This window comes from Armigeres subalbatus, chromosome 3 (assembly GCF_024139115.2).
Source record: "Armigeres subalbatus isolate Guangzhou_Male chromosome 3, GZ_Asu_2, whole genome shotgun sequence".
Lineage (NCBI taxonomy): Eukaryota > Metazoa > Arthropoda > Insecta > Diptera > Culicidae > Armigeres > Armigeres subalbatus.
Genome location: NC_085141.1, coordinates 71,909,179 through 71,923,260, shown reverse-complemented (window position 1 = coordinate 71,923,260; position 14,082 = coordinate 71,909,179). Strand labels below are relative to the sequence as shown.

The 14,082-nt window shown below is 37.5% G+C and overlaps 1 protein-coding gene and 1 long non-coding RNA gene across 3 annotated transcripts in view; both read right to left on the bottom strand.

Annotated features, from left to right (window-relative positions):
- LOC134219998 (Kv channel-interacting protein 1-like) overlaps positions 1-14,082 on the bottom strand; it is a 98,741-nt gene that overhangs the window by 65,714 nt on the left and 18,945 nt on the right. Inside the window, exon 1 of one of the 2 annotated variants that reach the window (XM_062698920.1) lies at positions 3,388-3,499. The exons of the other annotated variant lie outside the window; for it this stretch is intronic. The gene's annotated coding sequence lies outside the window, so the exon portion shown is untranslated. Of the gene's footprint in view, positions 1-3,387; positions 3,500-14,082 lie in introns of those variants that run through there. 2 annotated transcript variants of the gene reach the window in all.
- LOC134222913 (uncharacterized) lies at positions 11,888-12,906 on the bottom strand. Its single transcript, XR_009982444.1, has 3 exons — positions 12,762-12,906; positions 12,531-12,623; positions 11,888-12,462 (listed from the first exon to the last, which is right to left on the bottom strand). It is a non-coding gene; the product is annotated as an uncharacterized LOC134222913 (long non-coding RNA).

Here is a 14,082-nt window from a genome sequence, read left to right as displayed (position 1 = left end):
CCGAGATGCTCAAAGCTGACCCCATGACATCCGCTCAACTACTGCATCGTTTATTTCATAATATCTGGGACACCGCAACTTTTCCGGTCGACTGGATGCAAGGTATCTTAGTGAAGGTGCCCAAAAAGGGTGACCTGACTGTATGCGATAACTGGCGAGGCATTATGTTGCTGTGTACCGTTCTCAAAGTTCTGTGCAAAATTATCCTAGCCCGGATTCAGGAGAAGATCGATGCGACTCTCCGGCGGCAGCAAGCCGGATTCCGTTCCGGAAGATCCTGTGTGGACCATATTGTCACGCTCCGCATCATTTTGGAGCAGGGCAACGAATTCCAAGAGTCCCTTTACTTGGTATTCATTGACTACGAAAAAGCTTTCGACCGTCTCAATCACGAGAATATGTGGGGCGCCCTGAGACGCAAGGGGGTTCCTGAGAAAATCATCGGCCTCATCGAAGCACAGTACGAGGCCTTTTCGTGTAGAGTGCTGCACAATGGGGTCCTGTCCAACCCTATCCGGGTCGTAGCTGGTGTGAGGCAAGGATGTATTCTATCACCGTTACTGTTCCTCATCGTAATCGACGAGATTCTGGTAGATGCGATTGACCGTGAACCAAACCGCGGGCTGTTATGGCAGCCTATAACCATGGAGCACCTAAATGACTTCGAATTGGCGGATGATGTTGCACTCCTCGCGCAACGGCGCTCTGATATGCAGAGTAAGCTCAACGACCTTGCCGAGCGCTCCTCTTCGGCAGGTTTAGTCATCAACGTCAACAAAACCGAATCGTTGGATGTAAACACGGTGACTCCTTCCAGTTTCACAGTAGCCGGGCAACCAGTGGAGAATGTTGAAAGCTTCCAATATCTTGGTAGCCAAATGGCGTCAGACGGCGATACCAAGATCGACATAGGCGCACGGATCAAGAAAGCAAGGGCTGCCTTTGCTAGTTTAAGAAATATCTGGAAAAACAGGCAGATAAGTTAACGCACTAAAATACGAATTTTCAACTCTAACGTGAAATCTGTGCTGTTATACGCTAACGAAACATGGTGTGTATCAGTGGAGAACACTCAACGGCTGCAGATGTTCATTAACAGATGCCTGCGGTATATAATTCGAACCTGGTGGCCTCACAACTGGATCTCAAACAACGAGCTCCATCGTCGTTGTCACCAGAGGCCGATAGCAACAGAAATTCGGGATCGGAAGTGGGGCTGGGTCGGCCACACTCTACGTAGGGGCGGAAACGAAATCTGTAAACAAGCATTAGACTGGAACCCAGCGGGACATAGCAGCAGAAGCAGACCCAGAGGCTCATGGCGCCCTCAATAAAGAAATAAAAGAAGTCGACCGAAATCAAACCTGGCAACAGGTTAAAGCGATAGCCGGGCAACGCTCAGGATGGAGATCTTTCAAGTCGGCCCTTTGCACCACCGGAGGTGTACAGGATCCATAAGTAAGTAAGTAAGTAATCAGAGAATAAATCAATTTTAGGCAAAACGAAGCTCGTCGGGCCTGGTAGTTTATAAATAAAGAAAAAGAGAAACAACGATGCCCAGCAGTATCGGACACCTTAGTTGGTCAAAAGCCCGGTGGCAAACGAGCGTCTATTGTCGTTGCAAAAGCAAACCCGCATCAATACGTTTGTGATTCAAAATCTCAAGTTAAGTTCCCACCGGCAGCCGAATCTTTTTTTGCAATGTCTCATAAAAAATTCTTGTGATGGCAAACTTAACTATGTATATTGAAATTGAACTTCTTTTGCAACAAAAAAAAAAAAAATATTCCAACTTCCCTCACAAGTCATGAATCAAGGAAAATTGAGTAACAACGTGATCTCGTGACGATGAATGTTATTGCTAAGTGTTTCATGTGTTATATCTGTTTATTTATCGAATTATATTCCATTAAGAATTTACAATAAATTCAGCAAAAAAAGTAACATATATAATGGAACAGAACAGCCCTACATAATACTATCAGAGATTTTTGACGGATAGTCGGCACATGACTGAGCTTTTTTTTCGAGACAATCTGGCTCCTGTTGAATTAAGAAAGCACAATTCCATCTGTATCCTAACTTATCTAGCCCTATTTCCTTCGAATATTCCAACCAATCCAACACCTCACTCCATGCTAAAAAAGAATTTAGCTTTTTGCTAAGGTTGGCGAGTTGTCTCGCAGCAGCATCCCTCTGTCCAAACATTCCTACACAGTTATATAGTGCGAGTTTAGTCTGCCGGATACACACAATTCAGTCATAAAAGGTCAGATGGCCAGTCATGAGCAAACATTCGACGTGGGATTGTAGATTGTATCCTAAGATTAAATCCCAATTCGCTGATTGAAGCAAGAACGTCCCGTGGTACCTACCTACTAACCGAAAACAACTGAATAAGGCATTGCCCATTGAGAGGGATGACGATGGAGGTGGATGATTACATTGAACGTTTTATGAGGAATGAAACGTGGAAAATGCAAATCGACTGGAAGGACCGAAATAATGACGTGGCAAATTAGCAAAAAAGAAAACTCGTTACTGTTTGTTCGGCGGTACAATAGTGATAAATGGATGCGTGCGGTTATGGTTCAGGATATTCATGAATGTTTTTCAAGTAAATCTCTATTTCGGATAATACAAAGAAACACGTTAACCTGATTGAATAGGGTAACGGTACCAATAGTGGAGGTATTAGTAGATCCACGAAAGAAAATATTTTTTAAAAATTGATAATTATGGGAAATTTACAGCTTTTATATCTTAGTCAATAGAAAAACTAATAAATTTGCTAACAAAAATGAGATAGATGTTATTTAACATCAACAATTATCAAATATTGCTTGCACCACTATGGGTACACTGTTCCTTTAGTGGAGGTAAAAATTAATTTTGGTTCCCATAGTGGTGCTATCCATTGGTTTCTTATGAGACTCGCCACTATTGGCACAGTTGCACCACTATAGGTGCAAGGGAGTCAATTTTGTTAAGAAAAATCATTGTTTTCAATAGTTTTCCAAGCAAAATATGAGGATAAGTTGCATTTAACATGATATTTAAAGCACGACGCATCAACTGAAACCATCGTAAAGTGTATAAATATGATCAATTTCGTTAAAACCCCACTACCTCCACTATTGGTGCTACCTCCACTAAGGGTACGGTTACCCTATTAGAGTGACTGACGAATTTGGCATCTTAGATTTCCTTAATCAACGGCTCCATTCTATTTTTAATGCAAAAGCGAGGGTTCATTTGAATATGTTGTTTGTGTAAAAGTAGCAAGATTTGACGAATTAATCACCGAAACAAATTTGCACCTACGAAATCCTTGCCATTATTGCATCGCCCAAGAAAGCAGCAGACGAAAAGCAAACTGTTACTTACTTTTTTGGATCGCCTGTTTCTTCTCTTTATCGTGTATGATACGACAAATTAGGTACGTAAACTAGTTTTTACACTTTATTACCACTTGATTATCACCACAAATAGCAAATTTATTCAATATTTGCTCTATGTTTCACTAAATAAAATTGGGGCTGTTCGTTTTCTTTGGCAGCAGCGCACTTCGGAATAGAGCGAGAGAATGTGTTTGTGAGCATATCAAACACACGCTAAAAAAATACCACGCACAATTCCATGTGATTTCATTTTAGCAAAACTACGAACAAAATATCCGGCGTTGGCATTTATTTTAAAAAAGTGTTAGAATACAAATGCTTCTATTCAGATTTTTACTCAGACCATGAATTATATCAAAAGTGATAGCCACATCGTAGTATTTTAAGCCTTATGTGGCTGACAGAACCGTTTTCCTTTTACAACTTTAATACTTTCCAAGCTCATCAAAAAAATCATAACCATTCCCGCCGTTCCTACATAGCGCATTTCAACCATAAATAATTGCCTACTTTTAGGGTATTATCAATTATTCAACTGTGAAACGTAGTGTACGAATGAGGTGGCTCCAGCTCAATTTTATGTGTATAGATTTGGTTTTACATGGTTTACGTCGTTGTACACAACCCCTATGATTATTTTGATGAAACAAACGTATCATGTAAGGACCTTGAAATCTAAGGACCATAAAGAGCATGTTGTATATTTGAAACTGGTTGATAGACTTTTGCTTACGCGTGAAGACTCTAAGGCATTACAAAAGACAAAAGATGTAAATCTTGGCAGCGGACGAAAAGTATGTAAGTTCCCTTCTCCAAAATGACCAACATTATTCAAATAGGTTAAAAATGGTAAAAGTTATGAAATTGTCAATATCTGGGTACACGGGTACTCTATCTGCCATTCACGTCTGTTTTTTTGTTGGCCGCATAAGGGGTAAAATTTGTTTTACAATGTGTTTAAATGTTTTTGCCTATCTTCCACGTGAATTGATGCAAAGGCTAAGATTCATGTTTTGTTTTAAGCCAGTTTTAATAATTAATAAAATTTCTTCCAAAATTGAGTGAAGCGAGATGAGCGTGCGGCCGATTATTATGAATGAATTTTACTACTAGAGGATATAAACAACCAGCATCTGGCACCAATACATTACTAGTTTTCTACTTCCATGTATAGTTGCTGAAGGGAGCAAAATCATTGCTGATAATAAAAATTGCTATGCCAATAGAAGAAACGTTGACCTGTTACTTTATATTAAATTTACTAAGTTTGTGGTAAAAGATATTATATTAAGTGAACACCAATCATCAAAGGAAGAGCATACGAATGTATACCAGTTGAACTATACCTGTGTTTTAGTGTAATTATTCATTATTTTTATCATTCAATTTGGCGAATGTCTTAGACTGCCAAGAATAGGTATTTTCCTAGCATATCAATAAATTAAAGATGCATAAATGACCCGTTATAAAGATAAGGGAGTGTCTCCGGTTGTGGGCAAGTTACTTTTCTCCGAAGTAACTGTGTTGTTAAGAAAATTATTTTGAGCTTTTTAGTAGAATGTCTTCACTTGTCATAAGACGAGTTTGTACAATCCCATTGAATTCCACCACTTAATTGTATCTTGACAGATACGTATTTCGACCTCAACAGTAAGGCCGTCTTCAGTGTCTCGTACTTGACTCGACTCAAAACAATAAAATCCAACAATAGAATCTAAACAATAGAATCCAATACACATTGCAATTTCATTTCATAATCTATAAATAATTTGCATATATTATTGCAAACTTATGTAAAATTTGTTTATTCAAAAATGGCATAAAATCGAATTCAGCCGTTTTCAGTATTTGAGCCAACATTTTAGCTGCTTGACAGGTCTCCTGCTCGATTGGCTGCTGTTTTTTGACGGTTCAATTGGCGGCACATACCTATCCGAGTTTCTCTTATTCAGGCCTCTTTTCAATTGACTCTATTGTTTGAACAAAAATGTTTTTTTGCCTTTCTCGTATACTAAGTATACGGTAAAGGCTATATGATCGCTCCAAAAACAAACTTTTTATAGAAGGCCCGGAGACCCATAGTGTTATATACCAATCAACTCAGTTCGACGAATTGAGGTGATGTCTGTGTGTGTGTGTGTGTGTGTGTGTGTGTGTGTGTGTGTATGTGTGTGTGTGTGTGTGCGCAAAACTACTCAAAAAATGTCACTCATTTTTCGGGCACTTACCCTCAACCGATTTGCTCGCAACAAGTTGCATTCGACGCAGAATCCTGTCCCATTGTTTCCTTTTGAAAATTGGCCAGATCGGACTATGGGATCAGAAGTTATGGCCAAAATACAAATTCATACGAAAAAATCACGTAAAAAATGTCACTCATTTTTCGGGCACTTACCCTCAACCGATTTGCTCGCAACAAGTTGCATTCGACGCAGAATCCTGTCCCATTGTTTCCTATTGAAAATTGGCCAGATCGGACTATGGGATCAAAAGTTATGGCCAAAATACAAATTCATACGAAAAAATCGCGTAAAAAATGTCACTCATTTTTCGGGCACTTATCCTCAACTGATTTGCTCGCAACAAGTTGCATTCGACGCAGAATCCTGTCCCATTGTTTCCTATTGAAAATTGGCCAGATCGGACTATGGGATCAGAAGTTATGGCCAAAATACAAATTCATACGAAAAAATCACGTAAAAAATGTCACTCATTTTTCGGGCACTTATCTTCAACCGATTTGCTCACAACAAGTTGCATTCGACGCAGAATCCTGTCCCATTGTTTTCTATTTGAAATTGGCCAGATCGAACTATGGGATCAGAAGTTATGGCCAAAATACAAATTCATACGAAAAAATCGCGTAAAAAATGTCACTCATTTTTCGGGCACTTATCCTCAACCGATTTGCTCGCAACAAATTGCATTCGACGTAGAATCCTGTCCCATTGTTTCCTATTTGAAATTGGCCAGATCGAACTATGGGATCGAAAGTTATGGCCAAAATACAAATTCATACGTAAAAATCGCGTAAAAAATGTCACTCATTTTTCGGGCACATATCCTTAACCGATTTACTCACAACAAGTTGCATTCGACGTAGAATCCTGTCCTGTTGTTTCCTATTGAAAATTGGCCATATCGGACTATGGGATCGAAAATTATACCATTTTTTTTATGGAAAAATCGCTAAAAAAACTCACTCATTTTTCAGGCACTTTTCCTCAACCGATTTGCTCGCATTAAATTGCATTCGACGCAGAATGTCTCATATTTTCTTATTGAAAATTGGCCAGATCGGACTATGGGCTTAGATGTTATGGTCAAATTACTATTTATTGTGAAAAAGAGTTCGAAAAAGTCTAGCTCACTTTTTAGCACTTAGACTTCATCTATTCCCCAAGCAACACAAGTTCAACAAATCTGGTTGCAGTAACCATATTGTGACTGAATCCGGTCATATATAAGTTACTGTGATTGATGTGCAATATGTGTGCTTCTCAGGTCGCTCGCAAAAATTTCATTCGACGCAGATTCTTGTCCCATTGTTTTCTATTGAAAATTGGCTAGATCGGACTATGGGATCGGAAGTTATGACCGAAACACCATTTTTGCCTTTTCATACGAAAAGGCTGTATGTTCGCTCCAAAACCAAACTTTTACAGAAAGCCTGGAGACTCATAGTGTTATATACGTATAAGCTCGACGAACTGCGATGATGTCTCTGTGTGTGTGTGTGTGTGCGCACCAAAAGTGCGAAAAGTTTAGCTCACTTTTTTGGAACTTATTCTCAACCGATTTAATTCCAACTATAGATAGTAGACTATATAGATGAGCGAAAGCATGGCTGAGTCGATTTTTCTGCTCGTGCACTCGCGCATATGACGTCACAGCCCTTAAAGTTTCCATTGAAATCGTGACGTCATGCTCGTTTGGAGACACGTTTGACAGTTCGTTTGGAGACAGAGGATTTATCTTCACTCATCTATATATTCCACTATCTATAATTCCAACAAGTTTCATTCGACGCGGAATCCTGTCGTATTGTTTTCTATTAAAAATTTGGACCATGGGCACAGAAATTATGGCCAAAATATACTATGTGCTATAAAAGCGATTAAAAAGTCTAGCTGACTTTTAATGGACTTACCCTCAACCGATTTACTCACAACAAATTGCATTAGACGCGGAATCCTGTTCTATTATTTTCTATTGAAAGTTGGCCAGATTGGACTATTACCTTAGAAATTATGGCCAAAATACTTTTTGCCTTTCTTGTGCAACAAAGTTGTACCGAAAGGCTATAATTTCTTTCCGAAAACGAACTATCGGATGCTTCCACACTAATACACTTCCTCCCTCTTCATACGGGAGTTTGGCAGAAAGACGGTCATGAGATTTATATCATAACAAATATTGCCCTCCGCTCGCTTGATGGGAATGACATTCTCGTTTTCTTTTGTGTAGTCGGAGCTTCGGTTCAATTTACATCCAAAAGTGATATCCTTAAAATATATAACTTGGTAAAATAAAACAGGGTATGTACGTCAAAAGTTTGGAAAGAAAACAAAATGTTGAAATTCTTATTAGCATTTTGTAGATCAAGTTGAAAACCGAACCGAGGTCTCGCGACAATCGCATTTTCTCCCATTTCCGGATGTTGAAACTGCATCATGAGTAGTGCGCAACTGTGCCATAGTCGGGTACCACTCGCGATGTAGTGGCGACATCCGGGAATGGGACAAAATATGATTTTCGGGTTTCAACTGGATCTACAATATCTTTGCCATAAATAATCTGATTTTCATAGAACGGACAAAGAAATTTGTCTTTTTTACTCCTAGCTACTAGCTCATCTATTTTCAAGCACACACATTTTACGAAGGTCGAGAAAGGCACCATCACCGCTAGGTGGATTAATCTGGGTTTTTTCATTATTTTTCATGTTCTGTTAACAACAATTTATGCTTATCGAGATGTTTATTATTATTTTATATTATCGATTTTTTAATCAACTTAATATTTTTAATTTCATTATTTGAGTATTTCGTAGTTTCCGTTGAGTGTGTATTAGGGTGGCTCAAAAAACACTTTTTCAAATTTTCTGATGGGCCGCCCTCTTATTCGGTTCTATTTGATGCCCTGATGCTCTGGACAAAATTTCAGCCAAATCGGTCAACGTTTGGGCGGTGCTAAACTCGTTGGAAGTTTATATGGAAAAATGTATGCAGAAACATCCAAAAACAGTGATTTGCATTTGGAAGGCACAATTTACGACCAAGAATCATGATACTCATTCAGTTCTTGTAGAATTTAATACAGAATGTTATGCTGAAAACCGCGAGAAGATTAGAGTTTATTACGCAAAGATATTAGCATTTTACTGGAGTGTTGTAGGGGTGAATTTATTTCTTTTCAAAGGTAAAAGAAACGAAATTTGCTCAAACCCCACTTGAGAGAAATGCTAATAACTTAGCCGGGCAAACTCTAATCTTCTCGCGGTTTTCAGCATAACATTCTGTATTAAATTCTCCAAGATCTGAATGAGTATCATAGTTCTTCATCGTAAATTGTGTAGTCCAGCTGCAATTTACTGTTTTTCGATGTTTCTGCATACATTTTTTCATATAAACTTCCAACGAGTTTAGCACTGCCCAAACGTTGACCGATTTTGCTGAAATTTTGTCTAGAGCATCAGGGCATCAAATAGAACCGAATAAGAGGGCGGCCCATCGAAAAAATTGAAAAAAACTTTTCCCATACTAATTTGAGCCACCCTAGTGTGTATGCTGGAGATTTGACATGTTTTCTTCCGCACCAAAACATGAAACAAGTTTGTAAAAGAAAATTATTTTGAGCTTTTTAGTGGAATGTTTTCACCTGTCATAAGACGAGTTTATACAATCCCATTGAATTCCACCACTTAATTGTATCTTGACAGATACGTATTTCGACCTCAACAGTAAGGCCGTCTTCAGTGTCTCGTACTTGACTCGACTCGACTCGAAGTCGAGTCAAGTACGAGACACTGAAGACGGCCTTACTGTTGAGGTCGAAATACGTATCTATCAAGATACAATTAAGTGGTGGAATTCAATGGGATTGTATAAACTCGTCTTATGACAGGTTAGCTGGTAAGTTTTCTTCATTAGGAACAAATAGGAAAATCCTGAACAAAATTTGTTTGTTTTTTGTTATATTCTATTGAGGTTCAGAGCCACCAAGCGTCGTGACGAGGAGGGCGAAAAGGGTTTGTCACTACGAATGAAAAATGCCAATCGTGTACTCCAGGAAGAACCAATGCAAGAGTTTCTATTTATTTAGAATAAGTTAATTTTAATTTGTTTTGAAATGAAACCTTCGAATATTTAAGGTAAATGGTAAAAAAAAAATAGTTTTACTAGTTTAGTTTATTTTTTAAGAAATGTAGTGATTGTTTCCAATTACAAATTGTAATGATGTTTGGTAAAGATGGAAGTATTTTTTTGCATCTCACAAAAAATGTGATTTTTCTCTGTTAAAAATATTTATTGTAGAACATTAAATTTTATTGTATTTCTATTGTAGTACTGGAGTGTAATTCATTCTAAATCCTATCCAGTTTGCCGCGAGCTGTAATGGCCGCCAGCTTGCCTGCGGGTTAGTCTCTGGTTTGACGTTTGTGGAGGTCAACTGCACCCACCGTTCCGAGCATTTTGATCAATGTGGTATATTAGAAGGCTTGAGTTCACTTCATCAGCACCTTCTTATATGCCACATTGGTCAGAATGTTCGGAACGGTGGGTGCAGTTGACATCCACAAACGTCAAATCAGAGACTAACTCGCAGGCAAGTTGGCGGCCATTACCGCTCGCAGAAAACTGGATAGTACTTGTATAGTAAAACAATAAAAAAGTGAGGAAAAACATTTAAAACACATTGTTTTCTATTGTTTCGTCTATAGAAATCATCCAATTGAAAAACCGTAAAATCAATTGTTTTGCTTTGAATTTTGTATGGAAAATTTTCGATTTTTTTATTGTAAAGATACATAACAACCTCTATTTTTTATTGTAAAAGTCCCATTTACCATTCAATTTATCGTGCAAAACCATTAATTTTTATGCACTTTTATTGTAAAATTTCCATTACATTCAATGGTAATTATTATGTACTAAATGGTGCTGTAGTAATAAAATTTATTGATGATAATTTTTCAATGATATTTTTTATCCGGGATACCATTAAGGTAAATTTAGTGCCCCACTACCGGGAATAATGGTACGACACAAACATTTCACTGGAATTTGATATCACATCATAAAGTACACCTAATGTACTAAATGATAAAGTGTAACACTTACCATTTTCTAATTATTTGCTTCGATTTGTTACACTTGAAAAATGACTTGAAAAAATCCAAATTTTAACGATTTTTTTTGTTTGGTTGCGACAAGAAAACATGCGCGTGTGAACACTTCGATATTGGCTCTGATTATGTATACTATCTAACTACAAGTTTGACAATGCTCAGATTTGTCATATCTATCAATTGTCAAAAAATATTCAGGGTGGCCCACAACCGGAGACATTCCCCTACCTATAGGTTGATTTTACTTATAAAGGTTCCCCAAACACACGCGATGCGACAAACGCGACGCGATTCTATCGCTTGGCGACTGCGATTCTGTCGCCGTTGGTATGGAAGTGTAACCCGGATAAAAAATATTATTAAAAAACAATTACTTTTTCTGTTACAACACCATTGCGTATATAATAATTACCATTGAATGTGATGGAAATTTTACAATAAAAGTGCATAAGAATGAATGGTTTTGCACGATAAAATGAATGGTAAATGGGACTTTTACAATTAAAAATGGGGGTTGTTATGTATCTTTACAATAAAAAAATCGAAAATTTTCCATACAAAATTCAGAGCAAAACAATTGATTTTACGGTTCTTCAATGGGATGATTTCTATGGACGAAACAATAGAAAACAATGTGTTTTAAATGTTTTTCCTAACTTTATTTTATTGTTTTACCATTAAAGTACAATTAAAACTAAATTTCACTCCAGTGTTACAATAGAAATATAATACAATTTGTTTTACAATTTATTTTTATATGAGAAAACATCACATTTCTTGTGAGATGCAAAAAAAAATCTCTTTACAAAACATCGTTACAATTTGTAATTTTGATATCAAAAAATGTAATAATATTTTATCAAGATTTTATTCTTTTCTGCAACTCACAAGAAATGCGGATTTTCCATGCGGATTAATAAAATAAATTATAAAACAAACCATATATACTTTAAATTCAATTCTAGTTTTAAGTAATTATTAAATTCATTTTAAATATAATCTCCTCAATTCTTAGTTTTCATTTTAATAACTTTTATTCACTTCTAAATTATTTAAATTTCAATTTGATTTCAACTTAATTCCAATTTAATTTCATTATATTAACTATAACAACTTTAATCGAATTTAATTTTAGTTTTGATTTTTCTAGTGACATTTTTTTTTTTCATTCACTTTAAATAAGATTTGTTAAAAAATATTGTTGATCATATGTAATACAGTGAACGTTCGCTAATTGGGGTTTTTATAGTTGGGGCGCTTTTTAGTTGGGGGTTCGCTAATTGGGGCGAAACCCAATTAAAAAGCAGCTAAACGTCAGAATGTGATGTCAAAAACGCGTTGACGTTTTGTTTCCGTGTTTGGCGGGATCGATATTTTCTGGCGCGTAAAATTTTCTTTTGTTCAATGCAAAAAGTAAACAACATTGACGCTTGTCAAACCACCCCGATTAGCGCACGACATTCGCTAGTTGGGGTGAGGTCGTGCCCCAATTAGCGAACAATCACTGTACTCGATGAGCACGTTATAACTGCTCTGCTGTTATTAGCTGGGATGTTAATTTGGGCTGGATTGGGACACTGGTGGCAGGAACTAACTAGGAACTATGTATTAGTCCCTGCTGGTGGCACCTATCCACTCTACATTTTTGTTTCAGTTAGGTCGCAGGTAACCGTATCTGTACCGCAGAGATCTAAGATATCCGTAGGTATCCTGTGAAAGTTGTAAATGAGGAGAACATGTGATGAAATACGCCAAGCGGGAAGGGAAAAGTTACCTACATTCACTCTCGGAAACAGTCAACGACGGCCGTCGTAGGACATTCAATCAATGGAAGCGGCGAGCAGCAGGTTTTAGACATTGGTTTCACAGTTCTGAAATGGAATTAGGATGAGTGTTAACTCAAATGTTCCGTATTGCTTCGGTGGAGAAAATCAATGATCCCCCGGGAAAGTACGAAAGGATTAACAACAAAATTATCTGGTATTATGATGACACCACCTAATACTCACCATTATTACACGGCACTGCGGCCAATTATTCCCCGCTTACTCGTTACCGGCAGAGACGATGTTAAATTACGTCTCTGTTTACCAGAACCTTACAATGAAAAACACCTGCTCCACACTCCATTCCTGTTTGATTTCTTTTTTTCGTTATTTTCTAATCGTCAACAAACTGTACACGCTCAAATGAATCCAGCCTTTCTCCGAGTAAAATTGAATGCAAAATTTTATTTTTTTTTAAATGTTGATTGTTCTATGAACAATTTATAATCAGAACATTTCAAGACTTGTAAATAATAAAAAAATAATAATCATAACATCCAAAATGTTTTGTAATAAACTATTGTTTTTTCATTGTTTCCAATTGTTATTTTATCATTACAATAAATCAAAGAAATATTCTAAAATTATTATATTTCTAATTTTGAAATAGGATTCTCTCATTAATGAAGTAGAAAAATATTATTGGTTTAGTATTTATTTTGATGCGTAAAACAAAACACTAGGGCACAATAAAAATATAATAGAATGTATTGATAACATTTAAATTTATCGTGCTTTTTAAGTAAGTACAATAAAGATTTTTACAATCATGGAAATTCTACATTAAGTATACAATAGTTTGTATCGTTTGTCATACAATCTATTGTACTTCAATAGGTTAAACCTTACAAGGTACTGTAAATTTTTATCCGGGAAATGAAACATTGCCTGTAGCGACCCAACGATAGAATCGCGGCGACTAGTTGTCGCCGTCGCGGCGATGAAATCGCTTAGGTCTGGGTCTGGGTCGCTGCAGGCAATGTTACATTTACGCTTGGTCTTTTTGTACACATTGTACCTTCTTCTTCTTACTCTTCTTATGGGCATTACATTGGGACATTTCCGCCTTGCTGCTTATAAGCATACAGTGTTCATCCTGTGGGCCCTCCTTAGCCGTGAGGTAAGATGAAGATGGCGGTATGATGATGGACCTGGGAGAACGCGCGCAGGACATAATTCTACCGGCTCCGGATCTCCAGGAAATCCAGGAGGAGATTGGCCGGCTGAAGAACAACAAAGCCCCTGGGGTTGACCAACTACCAGGAGAGCTATTTAAACACGGTGGTGAGGCACTGGCTAGAGCGCTGCACTGGGTCATTACCAAGATTTGGGAGGAGGAAGTTTTGCCGCAGGAGTGGATGGAAGGTGTCGTGTGTCCCATCTACAAAAAGGGCGATAAGCTGGATTGTAGCAACTACCGCGCAATCACATTGCTGAACGCCGCCTACAAGGTACTCTCCCAAATTTTATGCCGTCGACTAGCACCAATTGCAAGGGAGTTCGT